Genomic DNA, 15,453 nt, shown 5'->3' with positions numbered 1-15,453 from the left:
CAGCATCCAGGGTACGAAGGAAGGAAGTGATGCCTGTATGGCTGTACTAACTGTGGGCTCCATTCTGCCCCCAGCTGCACACCTACAACACCTCAACAGACAAAATTTCTCAACTTCCATATCAAACTCATGAGTGTACCCAGAGGCAGAATTTAACCTACTCCCTCCGACAATACCCAGCTAACACAAATGGACACCCATTGTAGCAAAACACCACACTGACTAGCCGCCTTGCTTTATAAGAAACATGAGTATCTATGTAAATCAGCAGTCTATTTTTTTATCCCTGAAAGTGCCTGGGTGCTTCTACTCACAACCATATCACGGAATCATATACTGGTTTGGGTTGGAAGGGACCTTAAATATCATCTAGTTCCAACCCACTAGCCCAGGTTGCCCAAAGCCCTGTCCAACCTGGCCTTGAACCCTTCCAGGGAGGGGGCAGCCACAGCTTCTCTGGGCAACCTGTGCCAGGGCCTCACCACCCTCACAGGGAAGAATTTCTTCCTTAGATCTAATCTAAATCTGCCCTCTGTCAGTTTAAAACCATCACCCCTCATCCTATCCCTACACCTCTGATCCAGAGTCCCTCCCCCCTTTCCTGTAGCCCCTTTCAGTCCTCGGAGGCCGCTCTAAGGTCTCCCCGGATCCTTCTCTTCTCCAGCTGAACCCCGCCAACTCTCTCAGCCTGTCCTCACAGGGGGGTGCTCCAGCCCCCTGAGCATCTTCGTGGCCTCCTCTGGACCCGCTCAAGCAGGTCCATGTTCTTCTTATATGGACAATCAGGTGTAAAAATACATATACACGTGCATGTGTTGCTACTACCACATAACCCAGCCTGGGAGACATCCATTCCCAAATGCCCCAGTGAGTATCTACCCACCTCTTCACAGGCGCAAAAAATCCAGCTTGCACATTGACTGCAGTGATGACTTGTTGAAAGAGAACTCACATTGCCCCTGCGGTCCGTCTATTCATCTCTGCCCACAAGTCTTCCTCATACCAGTACATGCATTTTATACTTCATTAAAGCAAATCTCTGGTGTTCTTCAGCAAACAAGTGTCCCAGGAAAGGACTCAAAGACTGGCAGGAATTCAACTTTGGTAAGGAAATCCTGTATTTTTGTCTTATATTTGCAGTTGCTCAAGATATCTATATATCCATTTGTACACCTATTTCATAAAAACCTAACTGCACCAAAATAAATAATAATAATTCTTCTGTTTCTCTGTTTTCAGTATTCTCCATCAGAAAGTGGGTAATAAAACAGCAAGCTGTCTGAAGTAGACATTACCAATCCAGGCCATGCAAACAAACACTTCACCATTTTATAATCTCACATGTCGAATGAACATCATCGTTCCCTTTGGTGCCTTAAAATATCAGGTCCATAAAATTACTAAAAGGCAGAGCAGCAATGCTGCCTAACGCTAGGACTGTCTAGAACAGACCTGAAAGCTGACAGTGCCTTTGTTTCCCAGAAAATTCTCTTCCCCCTGCAGACCCAAGTAATGGTCCTTTTACAGTCTCCCTAACTTAACAGCTGTTTTGACTTCTCACATTTGGTATGTCAGTTCTCTTCTTTTTCTCCCTTAAAGTGTAAGAAGAAGACTGCATAATGTATCTGTGACTCCATCCCCCTCCCAGCTACCCACAATCACATCTGCCTCTGAGAAATGATGTTAATTTGCAAGTAAGTCTGAAGCCTCCAAGCTACATCTGTATCATCTTCACTCATTTGTGGCTTTGAATTTGCAGAGCAGTGTTTACTGTGTGAAGTACTTGCAGCGGCAACAGACAAGTGAGGCCCACCTCATCCATGAGCTTCCCTGGGAGAAAAGCTGGCTGGAAACTGGAGACAGCATCTCCCCACCGTGGAAGCGGCGTGCTGAGGGCAGGGAGTGGTGGCCAGATGCAACCTCAAGCTCTGAGCCACTCAGCACATGGATGCAGTTCCACCTCCTTGTCTGCAAAAAGAGGATACCAGCACTTCTTTAATGTTTATTTCTTGTTTAGCCTTCCTGTGCACTTCTCAGCAGCACAGGAAGGCTAAACAAGAAATACTGTGGGCCACTGAATATGGGAATTAGAGTGAGAGAAATCCCTTATATAGTCTGGTCTGTCCATCGCTGTAGTTTTTAAATAATAATGCACACAGCATGACAGATGCTGACAGACAGAAACTGGCTTTTCCAGGAAATGGATAGAGCTTTCCAGCTTTATCCTTTCAGAGCAGTGTTAAAAAAAAAAAAAAAAAGTAGTAATAATAAAAACAACACTGGACCAACATCACTGATGAAAAATACAAAATGAAAATATGAGCATTGCTGCTAGGGGCTCTCCTTAGTTCAGAACGCCAGGTTTACAACAAGGCTATAATTTTGCAGACTAATAAGATCAAGTTGGTGGCAAAAGAGCGGAAATAAAGTCTGAGCTTTGGGCAGAGGAGGAAGGAGGCTGGTGAAAATGCTGATATTTACTTACTGTAAATGTTGAGCCTATAAAACCTTCCCTCACACAGCAGACTAAAGTGCCAGGCAGACAACAACAATAGCATGCTTGAATGAAGTTGTATATTGTTTTGTGAAAGCGGCAGCTCACAGCAGAACTGAGATTAATAACAACCGCAGCTTTCTTGGTGTAAGTTACAGGAGCACACCAACACTTGCTGATAGCATTCAGCCTGGCAAAGCGATCCCTGCAGCACTTGGGCTGCGATTTACATGAACACATCATCTCTGGGTTGGATTTTGTTGTTGTTTTTTTTTTTTCCAAACCGAAGTGAAAAGGGAATAAATTTCTGGGGTGCTGCCTTATCAACACCACACGTGCCTGCTCCTCTGAGACAAAGGAATTCAACTCGCAAATAAAATCTCTTGCAAATCTCTCTCTTGAGAGGAGATGTTTGCAAGCAAGCTGGGGCATTTGTTTAGATGCATTTCTTGCAAGACTCTGCCTGGCAAAACCACCAGGCATTGCTGGGGTCCCAGAGCAGAACCCCGGCTATATATAAATATACTTATTTGGGGGGATAAGTTGATACAGATGCCCCCACATCCTTCTGGTAGGTGGGACACGGAAGGTCAAAACCTACCGGTTTGGGGTCCCTCCGGAGGCCAGCGGGACAGCCAGCCATGGCGGCGGGCGTCCCGACCTCCCCCCGCCGGGGCAGCCGCCGGCGGGCGGGGAGGCCCCGTTCGCGCCGGAGCCCGCATTAATTGCTGTCGGTGTGTTTAGTTAATGAGGTGTGGAGCAGCCTCTAGTGGCGGGCGGCGGGAAGCGGCTTCCTCTACCCGGCCCGCAGGCTGAGGGGAGAGGCCGCGGCCGCCTTCCCCACAGAGCCGCCGTTTTCCCGCCCAAGAGCTGCCTCGGCTCCCCGCGGCAGGGGCGGTTGGGTTCAGCCGCCGTGCCCACATGGTCCCGCACCGCCATTTCCCAGATGGGCACAATCTCCCCGAAGCCCCCCGTCCGCCCAGGACTTCACCTGAGGAAGATGCGCACAGAACCCGAGCCAAGTTTAGCCTCCCCCGGCGCAGGTGCTGCTCCTTCTGCGAGGCCGCACCGGTCCCCCCGAGGAGCAGTCCGTGAAGGGGCGCAGGGAGGCCGCCATCCCGCGGGCAGCACAGCCGGTCTCAACCCACAGCAGGGCACGCGCTGGCCTCCACAGGGATGGGTTTCTTCTTCTTTTCCTCATTTCCTACTGTCTGAGGCACAAATGAATCAGTCCTGGAAATGGGGGGATCTAACAGGCAGCACAGCTGGGGGCTGCTGTCTCCTCACCAAACATGGTTGTCTGAGGCACTTGGGGCATGCTCCTGCACAGGCAGCAGCAGACTTGCTGTGGAGCAGCACTAGAAAAACTCTCTTTTGGTTCTCTTTCCCTTTTATTTACTCCCCTCAACTCTGCCCGGAGGCCCTCAACCTCAGACGAAAGCCCCCACGTCCCCCCCCTGAGCAGCACCCTTCTGCCAGCCGCTCACCCTGTCCTGTCCCTGCTGCTTCCTGAAGGCTTCTGGGACTATTTGAGTGGATTCAGCCTCAAAAGCTTTGTGGAATCTGGGTTTACAAGGTTTAAGAAGGGCCAGCTATGGGATGCGGTAGCAGCTTGGCACAGTGAGCAGTGAGATACACAGCTCTTGTTGAGGCTGGTTGCAAATATGGATCCAGGCTTCCATTTTCTTTTTCTGTAGAAAACCAGGGAGTTTTCCTAAAACAAAGATATAAGATTTAGTAGGAAAAGTCCTTCCTGTAGTCCCCATTATCTGCTTACTCTAGGCAAGAAGATAATGAGTTCTTTAAAGCTATTTGGATACCAAATAAATAGGCATCAGACAGCTGGAGAGAACCAAAACGATGCTATTTTCCCCCCAAACACTTATTCAAGTTTTTGAAGAGCAATTTCCTCCTGGTTAACCATTGGAAAGTCTGACGCACCATGTTTGATGGTAGCTGTTTAGCTTGCATTTACCTACTTCAGGGATGCTTGGAGTTTTAATTAATTAAGAGTGTGTGAATCGGAAATCTTTCGTTGGGACTTGTTGCAGAAACAGAAAATTGCCTGATCAGTGCTTGGGTTGAACTTGTGCTCGCTGGTTCCCGAGTCAGGCCAGGCACCCTCAAACCGCTGTAATATTTGTTCCCTTCCTCTTGTCTCTGAATTGTGATTCCTTCAGTTAAAATCACCTCGACAATCACTATATCTTGTGTCCTGAAGTTCCTTCAGCATCAGACCTTCTCCCAGCTTGCAATCAGGGCAGTACAAGCCAGTGCATCCTCAGAGGTAGCCCAGTTGCAAGGACCCACCAGCCCAGTGCTTGGCCAGGCACTTGTATGTCCCACGTTCGTCACTTCTACTCCAGATTACAGTTTTCAACTGTGTTATATCCAACCTTTCCTGCCATGCAGAAGTTATATCTTTTGGCTTTCCCTGGCCTATGATTTGCTCAATTCCTCAGAAAGCCACTGTCAGTTTTCTTTTCCCTTTATTGGCACAGCTTCCAGTTTTTTAATCCTTGATGGTTTTCCTTAATTAAACTCATAACTTCTCTTAACTATTTCTCTACTGCAACTCCATATTAAAATACACATTAGCCTCCCGGCCATGCAGGCACCTTCCTCTGTACCACCAGTTTTCATTTCTGGAAAGCCTCCTCAGACCTCCGGACTTGACACTTGCAGGAACCTCTCCGTTACTCATTTTCAAAGAGGTTCTCATTTCCCTCAACAGATTTTTCCTGCTTTTTGCTGACTCAGCTCAAAATCCTGAAAGGGGTTTGACATGGACCACACGCTTTCAGTGTTTCAACACTCTTAATTTCTCCATCACCCCTGCTCAGTTTCCTTCAATATTTCTTCTTTATGCAAAAGGAGATTTATCTTTCATTCTGGCATCTGCCCTGCTACCCACCTTTGTGACCATGAAGGCAAAACTGTCAGGGATTTTTTTTATTAATTTTTTTTTCTTACACAATGTCTATCAATAACTCTCAGCAGCTTTTAGAGTCTTTCATTGCTGATCTATTATTCCTTTGGCCCATGTAACACTTCTTATTATTTATTATAACCATTTTCACAGTCTTCCCTTCATTTCCCACAACAGCTTATCTTGTCACTTCTTTTGCTCCTTGCTTCATTCTGAATTTGCAGTTTCAGGACCACATGTTGGCACATCCTTGTTCCTCCACACAGGCAGGGCTGCAGGAGCTCCCAGGTGGGCAACCAGCTGCTTAAGCTGGGAGGATGCAAAGAGTGGCAGAACTCAGACAATTTTGATTCTATAGGTATACGACACATGAGAGGGAAGGCAGCAAAGATCTTGTATTGACTGTGAATGTCACCAGCCATTTTATACCGAGTGTATATATCACACTATAATACCATATATTGCCTTTTTGATGTCTACCCTTGTATATTTCCCACCTCCTTCCCTTTCATTCTGATTTTTTTCCAACTTTCTGCTTGTTTTTCCCAAGAAAAATTTCTCTGTTCCCTTACCTGAAACTCAGTTTATTTTTTGTGATAGCAGTCACATATTGTGGTCGCTAGCTCTAGTCAGGATAAAGTACCAACCAGAATGAAACCATAACCGTGAGTTTTAGTTTATATACGATGTATATTGTGAGGGCTCTGAACCTTCATAACTAGCGCTGCCGTCTATCTCAGTAGAGCTAGATGAGGAAAAGGTTTGGCTCTGCGAATTTGAAATTAGATACCAAAGAGAATAAATTAGTCCTTTTACCAAGAAGCAAAGATTGCCCTCAACCTATGAAAACAAAATCCCTCACTCATGGACAATTTCAGATTTTTTCTAGTTGCAACTTCCAGTGAGATCTTCTTTGGAAACCTCTTTTTTTCTGTTATCCTCACCTGACATTGTTCTCAGCTCATCTCTAGTTTTTAATAGCTGTGACCACCTTAACTCCTGCAAAAGTAAGCACTGAAAAGCCACAGCCCTGAGAGTCAAAGTAGAAATGCTCTTTATTTATAGGGAGCACATTTAACTGTCATGCAGTTCCTGCCCATTTTTTGTGTCACCGTTATTAATAGGTTTCTCTAGTCATCCCTGCTTCTGTATGCGCTCAACTTTTGAGGGTGAGCAGCACTACCTTGGATACTTTGTGGGACAAGGGAACCAATAAAAAGACATTCATGAAAATGACCATTTCAAGGGAGATAAAATATCATTATGTGAAATGGATTTGCTGGCACTCTTCACCAAATTTAGCACCTATTAAATTATAGAAACCATTATTCCTCTGATACAGAAAAGTCTGAAACTTTCCCTCAAAGATATATTTTATTGTTTTAAGTGGGGCTTGAATGTATTTTTTCCTTGTGATAAATTTCCACATAGGAGTTTTCTTAGAGATACCACAGGTTCTTCTACTAATAATTTTATTGATCAAACACGACAATACTTCCCTTTCCCTGCAGTGCAGGAATATTTCCCTCCCAAACTGATACAGCTTTATTTTATTAACAGGACAGCCTACCTGAAGTAAACCAAGTGCTTTTACATACAAAAATACTGCTACACCTCCCAGGCGTGATCCATCTAAATCCTCTCCCTGTGCTTTCCTACTACATTTTCTAAACTGTCTCCTCACTGGCCTTGTCCAGTGTACCATTTAAGATGGTTAATGCAGGATGGCCTGTTTGGAGTTGTAGGAAAGGTTGAGTTTTCTTTAACTTCCACTGAGCAAGCACTCTGGGAAGACCAGAGACTGCAGAAGCAGAAGTGTTCAGCAGTCTATAATCAAACTTCCCCTGGCTGGGCGGGCTGGGTGCGAGAGGCCAAATCAATTAAACTGAACATCAACACACCGAGGGAGTCAAGTGTCTGAAGAAAGTTGCCTGGAGAAAGAAGAGTGGGTTGGAAAAGCAGGTGCCTTGCAATGGAAGGAAACGTGGCCTTGCAGGGCAAAACTGAAGTGCACTCGTAGGAATATTTTCTGCAGGCGCCTAAAGGGAACCCACGCAGCAGGTTCCCAGCAGATGCTGTTATAGACATACATCCAAGAGGCAAATGTGAAGGGGAAACACGAGAAGGTTGATCCTGTTTGATCACCAAGCATAGAAAAAGTGGAAGAGTGGGTGCCCCTCTGCAAACAATTTTTTTCCTCTTCCTTTTTAACATTAAGAAACTTTGAAACACCTGCAGTGGGAAACAAAAGGTTAATTAAAAAGAACCCCAGTCTTTGCACTAAACTGATTGCTGGGACTCCTGCCAGCCTGGGAAGGTTAAAGAGCTCAAGCATGCGTGGGCTGCGGGGGGAATGGCTAAAATTTACAGCTAGCTCCCTGGAAAGTCACAGTTCAGCTGTTCTCCCGGAGCAGGTGCTCATGGGAGCGGGCCTGTCCCTTTCAAAGCGTGAAGATTGATGAAGCCTTCGCTCTCACCAACTGTAAATATACAACCAGCCTTGTCAGAGCAGGTTTGTAACATCACTTGCTGACAGCAAGAAATTTTTTTTAACCTCCTAAACACACACACACGCCTACCCCACACAGACTCACACGCAAAAGTACTAAAAAAAAGGCTTTTCCCAGGAAACAGAGAAAAGCCAATAAATAAGATGGTGGGAAAGGCATTTATGTTTTCCCTGCCCAGAGAGGCAATAGATAGAGGACATACACGGGGTGATTTCATCCTGTCCTTCAGAAAACAAGCAACATCTTCCTTGGGCTGCAGAGTTTATGGCCGAGTCCTGTAAGGCGGATCAGGCACTTCAGCAAGAGAGCCAACACGGGAGCCTGGTGCACTTAAATCAGCCAGCCACCCGCCACGGAGATGGAGAACGAGTGATCATCAGAGATGATACAGCTAAAATAACCGTTTTCCTCTGCCCTAGTGCCTGCTACCTGAGGACTTTATAATGTGTTACAGATAGGAATCGCTTACTCTTTGCAGCCACACTTTAAGAAGCTCAACACACTTGTGTTTAGTTGGAATTTTGAAAGAGGCCTTGGAGAGTCCCTCACCGAGGGAATACAGGCACCCGCGGGGGAGAGCAGGTCTTTCCGGTCAACCAGAGAGACCGGGAAGGGGTCAAGCAGCACAGCAAAGCCACGGCACGAGTACCTGGGGTCTCAGCCTTGGGATCTCCCTTTCTGCTTTTAAGATCATGTATGATATAAATCCAAACACTCCTCTCCCATAATCAGTGGGTTAGTTCCTTGAAGGCACCACAGCAGAGGTGGGTCCCCAGGAGTGTTTTCACCAGGAGAAGACTGTCCTTCAGGATTAACTTAGGATGTGCGTTTTGTGCCTGGATAATTGGGCAAAAGACTGACCACCACCCTGCAGGCACAGCCCTTGGTGCTGCCTACGAGGATTGAGGGAAGATTCAATGTACGATGGAGAAATCCACAGCAGAGACAGAGCAGCAGGGGAGAGGCAGCTGCTTCCCCACAGAGGAAATTATTTCCACTAATAGCATTGAAGAGTCACAGGCAAATCTAGCAGGAAAGAATAGCATTGGCAAGGCCTCCCCAAAGCCCACGGAAACCAGACAGACTATGAATTCACTCATGAGTTCAGTGACTGAACTCCTTGGATGATTGGAAGCAGAATTAATATTCTTGTATGAGTTTCTTTATTGTCCTGCCCCAGAATTCATTTTTAGCATGGCAGATAGTTTAACTAAAATAATTCTGCAGCATCCTTTACTCATGTCTTTCCCAAGGAAATTTCTTCTGTGTTATCATTTCTCTTAAGGCAAAATTTCAGGGTAATAGAAAATGTTTAGCCTAATTTCATAAATTTCTTAATTTTGATGTTACTCTTGCAGTGTGGAGGGATTAAACTTGTTGTTTTAGGAAACAATACATTCCAACCACCCCAACATTTTACCTTGGGAAATAATCAGGTTTTGTTTGGTGGGGTTTTTGGTTTTGGTTTTGCTCCACTGCTTCTGTTTTACTACTTTCTTCTGCTTATTATTAATAGATTAGCATAAGACTGCCCTTCCCTAGGGCTCCATAATATATGCCCTGTGCTCTTAGGCAAAAACAGGTCTTGGATCCTTTCCTGGCATTTTCAAAAAGCCCTTTGGTTATCTCTTTCTACAAGAGAAAGGAATGTCTACATGTCTAACATAAAGCTCCAGCAGACCTAGCTTGCACACGGGCTTGCTCAGGAAAAACTTAATTTGCATTTCCTTCAAGATACTTAAAGAATGAACACACCTATGAAACATCATGCAACTCACCCAGTGTTTGCAAACTGTCACATTCTTCCTTTTGCTTGTGTTACATCTCTTCTCTCAAATTCTTTGACTGACGTGGCTGTTTGAATTGCTAACACTCTGTGATGAGGACTGTCGGTGTCATTTCTGCTGTGTTTACCCAGTGCTGCTCACAACGGGGTTCCCCTCCCTGGCGCAGTCCCTCACGCTACGGTACATGCTAATAAATAGTAAGAGAAAAAGGTACTTCCCTCTTTTCAGCAGCAGAAATATAACAATCCTGATGAATAGGCCAGGGACTGGGAATGTTTCCAGAAGCTGTAAGGAAAAAAGAAGTAATTTATTGCAGGTGCTAAAAATACATCATCTACCTGTGAATACAGGTGACCATCACTTGCTCAAATGACTGGTGCTGTCCTTGGAGGGAAAAGACCACGAAGGTCTCTTTCTACCGTAGCGAACAGCAAACAGCAAAGTCCTCCCTGAGTTTCAGGAGGGGCAGGTGTTGACATGTGCTTGCATTATACTTCACAGCAGAGCTGAAAAGCAGAGCTGGCCTGAAACACAAATTTTTCTCAGTAAAATTACACTTGGGTCTTCCGTGAGATCCAAAATGGTTAAAGCAATTTTTCTATCAGCTTCATTATTACCCTTCAAACAGCATTGTCATTCTCCTCCAGTTTTATTTTGCTTATCCCTTCATTAAACTCCACCTGCTGATGTTTCAAATCCACGGTTATTTGCCTGGTTTGCCCCGTCTCTGTCACTCCCAGATCTCCTTGGCTCCCTTTGCCACTCTGCAGCTGAGAGAGACTGGGGTTTTTCCTCCCCCTCTGGAGGGGGGCAGTCAGGGGTTGGGGGGCATGAACCCCCTTTCACACATGTGTAAAACACCCCATACCATCAGGGCTGCTCCAGAGGGGCCCTGCTCATCCTCGTGTTTGCTTCTTCACACCTCTAGGATCGAGCTGTCATTACCTGCTCCAGGCTTAACCCAGCTCTCCCAGTGTCAGAGCTCCTCCACGTTTCCAGGGGGTTTTCAACCAAGCCACATTCCCAGGTACCTTCTCAGGAGCCTAAATTAATCGAGATTTTTTTTAAGCCCTATTAAGGGCTGCTCCAGTTCTCATCCGCTGAGGATCAGACCAAATAACTTGCTTTCTTTTGCTCATCTTTGCTAAGATGTTACAAAGAGGGTGGCCAAAGGATCCTCTCCCATGAAGAGGAGGAACCTGAAACCGAGGCACTACTCAGCTCCTGTTCTCCCAGCCCGCCCATCCCACCCAGTGAAACACACAGCGTTACAAACTTCTGCAGCTGAGAGGATCTGATTATTTTTATGGAAATTTGCTCCAAGTTCAGAAGTGGATCAATGACAATTTCTTGAGCTGGCTCCATTTTGAGAACCAAAATTGACTTCTGGAGAAGCTGCTTGATTTCCCAGCTTTCCCCCACCAGAAAACAGATTATTGCATAGGGCAGGGGTGATATAATTCAGCTCTGAATAGGTTCTGGGCCTATTAGACCCCAATATAGAATTCACCTAGGCTCCAAGGAAAACAGAATAGCTTCCTGCTATACTCTGCCTTGTCACCCCTTTACACCAGAGAGAGATGGGAGTAAATCCATTTGCTAATATTCAATACGCCACACAGATATAAATGCCAGCTCAGAACATAACACAGGAGAGACTCATTTTGAGCAATTTAGTTCAGCTATTCCTTTTCTGAGCTCCCCAGTTTGCCTTATTTCTATTACCCAACCATGCTACTTCTTTGCTTTCTGTATTGTCTTGCTGTCTGCCCATCTCTCTCCTCATTCTCCTTTCTTTTTACACTTGAAAATACTTTTCTTCTACTTCAAAGGTCTTTCACTCGTGTGTGAGTCCCTCTGTTTCCCTCTCACCCATCACCTGCCGGGTCTCTGCATCTTGCTGGGTCTGCACGAGCAGCAACTCACCAACTTCTCCACACCGAGCACCCTCCCGGCACTCCTTTGCCGAGGGGCTCCCAGGGCCTTTTTTCCTGCACAGAGGGGAGCGTGAGCTGAATCAGGCCCGCAGGAGGGTTGCACAGCCCCCAGGACACAGTGCCAAAGCTTTTCTCATTTCTTTTCCCTCACACAGCCCTACAGCATTCAGTTCACATCTGCGTGCTCTCTTGGCACCATGTTTATCCTAGACAAACCTGACTCACCTGTTAAGTGCCACAATTTCTATCATTTAGGAAGAGTTTTAATTGAAGATTCCACTCATAAAATGTAGCGCAGTGTTAAAACAGCATTTTTACAGGCTGTAATTGCGTCAGTGGGGTGCATTCTGCACTGGACAGGCACAGAAAGATAAATGAGGTTTATTTCTGGTTCAGCTTTAATCCATCCAGCATCTCCCCAGCCTTTGCTCATGCCTGGCAGTCACCGCAGTGCATAGTCTACCCCCTGCTGAATTTGGTGCCAGCACAGTCTTACCAGACTGAAGGGTTGGGGTTGGGAGAAAGAACAAACGCAGTGCCCAGAACAGTCCGATGTGGTAAACTTACATTTCACGGTCTGTCTGCAATGGAGTGAGTCACCCTGGATGCCATCTTGGCCTCCCGGTGTCCCTGACGGCATTTCATGGTGGCACCTGCACGCACTGAGAGGTTATCCTGCCCCGTGGCAAAGGTCCCCAGGCCCGCTCTGTGGTCTGGGAAAAGCCGTGCGACCTTTTCCATCTGTCTTCAAAGGAGAAATTCAGACTTGCTCTTCTTCCTGTTTTTCCTCACAGCTTGGCCTTTCTCAGGAGCGGGATCTGCCTACAGAACACATTGTGCTGCAGGAGAACTGGGAGAACTTTATTTATTTTTGCTACAGCTCTGTTTAGCAAATACCTACCTGAACTATATTGTCATATAACTCAGAGGCTGAGTCCCTCCTGGTAGGGCCAAGTGACTGTAACAAACACAACCCCTCTAGTCTTTCACTTAACATGATAAAATCATCTTGGGGGCACCAGAGGTAACAAAGATTCAGGCTATTAATGCAAATTCCTGGCTTCAGATTAGCACAGTGCAGTGCTTTCTGCAAGGCCTCCATAAAGAGGCTTTTAATTTAACTCTAATAGGGAGGTTATTGTATGTTAAATAAATACTAATTGATTATTTAATATATATGCGTTGAGGGTTAACTGCTATGTAATGAGCTCCTCTCCATTAGTGGAGCTGCTAAACGTCAATTAATATGGGTTTTATAATCAATTGATATTTAACATGCCCTAACTTCCCTGTTTAGACTTAATGGGTCAGCATTTCTGAAGCGGCCAATGCCAATAGTTTCTTTTAAAAATTAAAAAATATTTGTTGGAAGATTTATAACAGGATGGAAAGTTATGAATCTATTAAAAGCTCAGCAAATCAGCTCCACAGAACTGGACGCAGCAGGGTTAGTCTGTCTGATGCCAAGACCTGCATGTACCAGAAAGCTCTCAAAATGGGAGAGGGAAGACGCATGCCCTTAACTTCTGTGGGACTTGAACCTTTTTCTATAGACAGTTTCCCAGAAAATGCTCTGTACTATATCAAGGCTTTGTAGTGTTACGCTCTCTCCTTACTCAGAACATTAAGCAGTATATGGCATAGAGCTGGGCTTGGCCCCTGTGTGATCCTGGTTTTACTGTCCAGTTGCACTTAGATACACACTAGAAATGGGATATGGAATGCCCCGGTTGGAAATGACTGCAAGACGAATACTAGGGACAAGATTTTCAAGGATGACCAGGGGATTTAGACACACAGCTTCCATTTGTTTTAATAAGCATCATGTCTCTAAATCTCCCAACTGCCTTTTTAAATGTCTAATGGCTAAGACTTTATTCCCTTTGCCTCTCCTCCCCAAACACACACAGATAAATCATGTGCAAGCTGTTTGTGGTGTACACCAGGGAGAAAACAAGGAAGTTTCTAATGAAAGGAGTGATCATAACACATTTACAACTATTTCTTACTAACACTATTTCTTTTTTAATTTCTTTACTGGCAGCTTTCAGCCAGTTTTTGTGATGTGGCAGAGTTTAGCTTTGCTTGCCAAAAATTCAGGCTGGGAGAGAACATACACAGAAGTACAGGATCTTTTCCCATCTGAGAGCATCTTTCTCAGGTTTGCCCTCTCTTGTACACAGCTAGACCCCTGCACCCTAGCAGGCCACTCCAGAAGCTAAATGCTCCCTTTAAGTATTACTGTATTTCTAATCAGCAGGGCTGGGTGCAGGATGATGGATTCCCATTTCACTGTTCTCACTCTGGTATGCAACAGCACTTATTAAAGGCGACTCGATCACTTTGCCATCGTGGCATGCAGCTCATCCTACCCACACTGAAACAGGTCAGTCCATACAGATTGTCTAACCAATACTAACATTGCAGCCTAAATCCCCGTCTAGACAAGGTCCCCGTCTCCCATGCTTGCTTAGTAGGTTTTGTAAAACACGTGGCTGCTTTAAGCAATAAAAGACGCTGTGCAGAGCAGATGAAAGCATGGAAATACCTTCTCTCGCTGCATTTGTGCAGTGCTAAGACAATGGAGCTTAAAGCATCATTGCAGCTTTCAGGCAGTGTTATGATGCAGATAATAAAGATGAAGAAAGAACAAAGAGGAGTACATGGCCAGATCATGGCTTGAAGTCTACAGGCTGATTTATGTCATCTGAGGATCTGGCCCAGTTAGATCTAATTTTAACATCCTTGACAAATTCCCCTTAACAGCAAACTGTCAAAAGGGAATCTTTTCTCCGCCCCTCATCCTTCCATCTCCATGAGCTGTTCCCTGTGACAACACTGTTCTCCAGCAGTAATTGGCAGTATCATTCTATTATCACTTATTCTTAAGGCCTGAGGATTTCATTCCTTGCAATTTTCCTGTTGTACAAATTCATGTCTATTAGTTTAACACATGTGCATGCATTTATTCCCTGTGAGTGTGTGCATGTGTGTCTGGGGAGGAAAACAGTACTTAAACCTGAAAGGGCCATTGTCTTATAAAAAAATCTTAAGGAAGCAAAAGAGCTAATTACTGATGACATGTAGTTGTGACTTGCAGTAGGAGGTGCCTCTGGCGTCTCCAGCAAACAGTCTCAATTCTCCTTATAAGCATTTTAAATGGATGATGATCCTAATGAACTTAATAGCATCACTATCCAAGGACAGCATCAACTCATTGCCATCCTGTATTTCGCAGAAATAGCTTCTCTTTAAACAGTGCGCCCCTGCTTTGAACAGTAATGGTTTTTAAAAGTGTCTTAGCACACAAAGGCAAAATCTTTTTTGAAACAGGGTGGAATTGGTTGGTGATTATCACTGAAAAGCTGGCAGCCACCAGCTAACCTTCTAACAATGAAATATGGGAATTTACCTTCATGCTTCAATGCTTGCTATTCAGCTGTCTACCAGGGTCTAAATCAATGATTCTACACCCTCCACTCAAGGTTTCTCTTTCAAATGCTGCAGATATGACCTTAAGTTCATCATCTAAACAATGCAGTTCACGTTTAATTTCATTAATCTAAGATCTTCCATAAAATTGCAATATGGCACCATACCTTTCAAGTACCTTCATTAAAATCCATGTTATTTCTAAATCCTATGCATATCTATGAGGTCATATGGTGTTTTATTAAAATGGATTTTTGAAAGGCTCAACTCTTTTATCACCAATTGTCATAAGGTAGTTTACAATAAGAAATTTTGTAAAAAGAAATCCTCTCCTATCACTTAGGTGATGAGCAGATCACCTATT

This window comes from Strix uralensis, chromosome 20 (genome assembly GCF_047716275.1).
Source record: "Strix uralensis isolate ZFMK-TIS-50842 chromosome 20, bStrUra1, whole genome shotgun sequence".
Classification (NCBI taxonomy): Eukaryota; Metazoa; Chordata; class Aves; order Strigiformes; family Strigidae; genus Strix; species Strix uralensis.
This window is presented reverse-complemented; position numbering follows the sequence as displayed.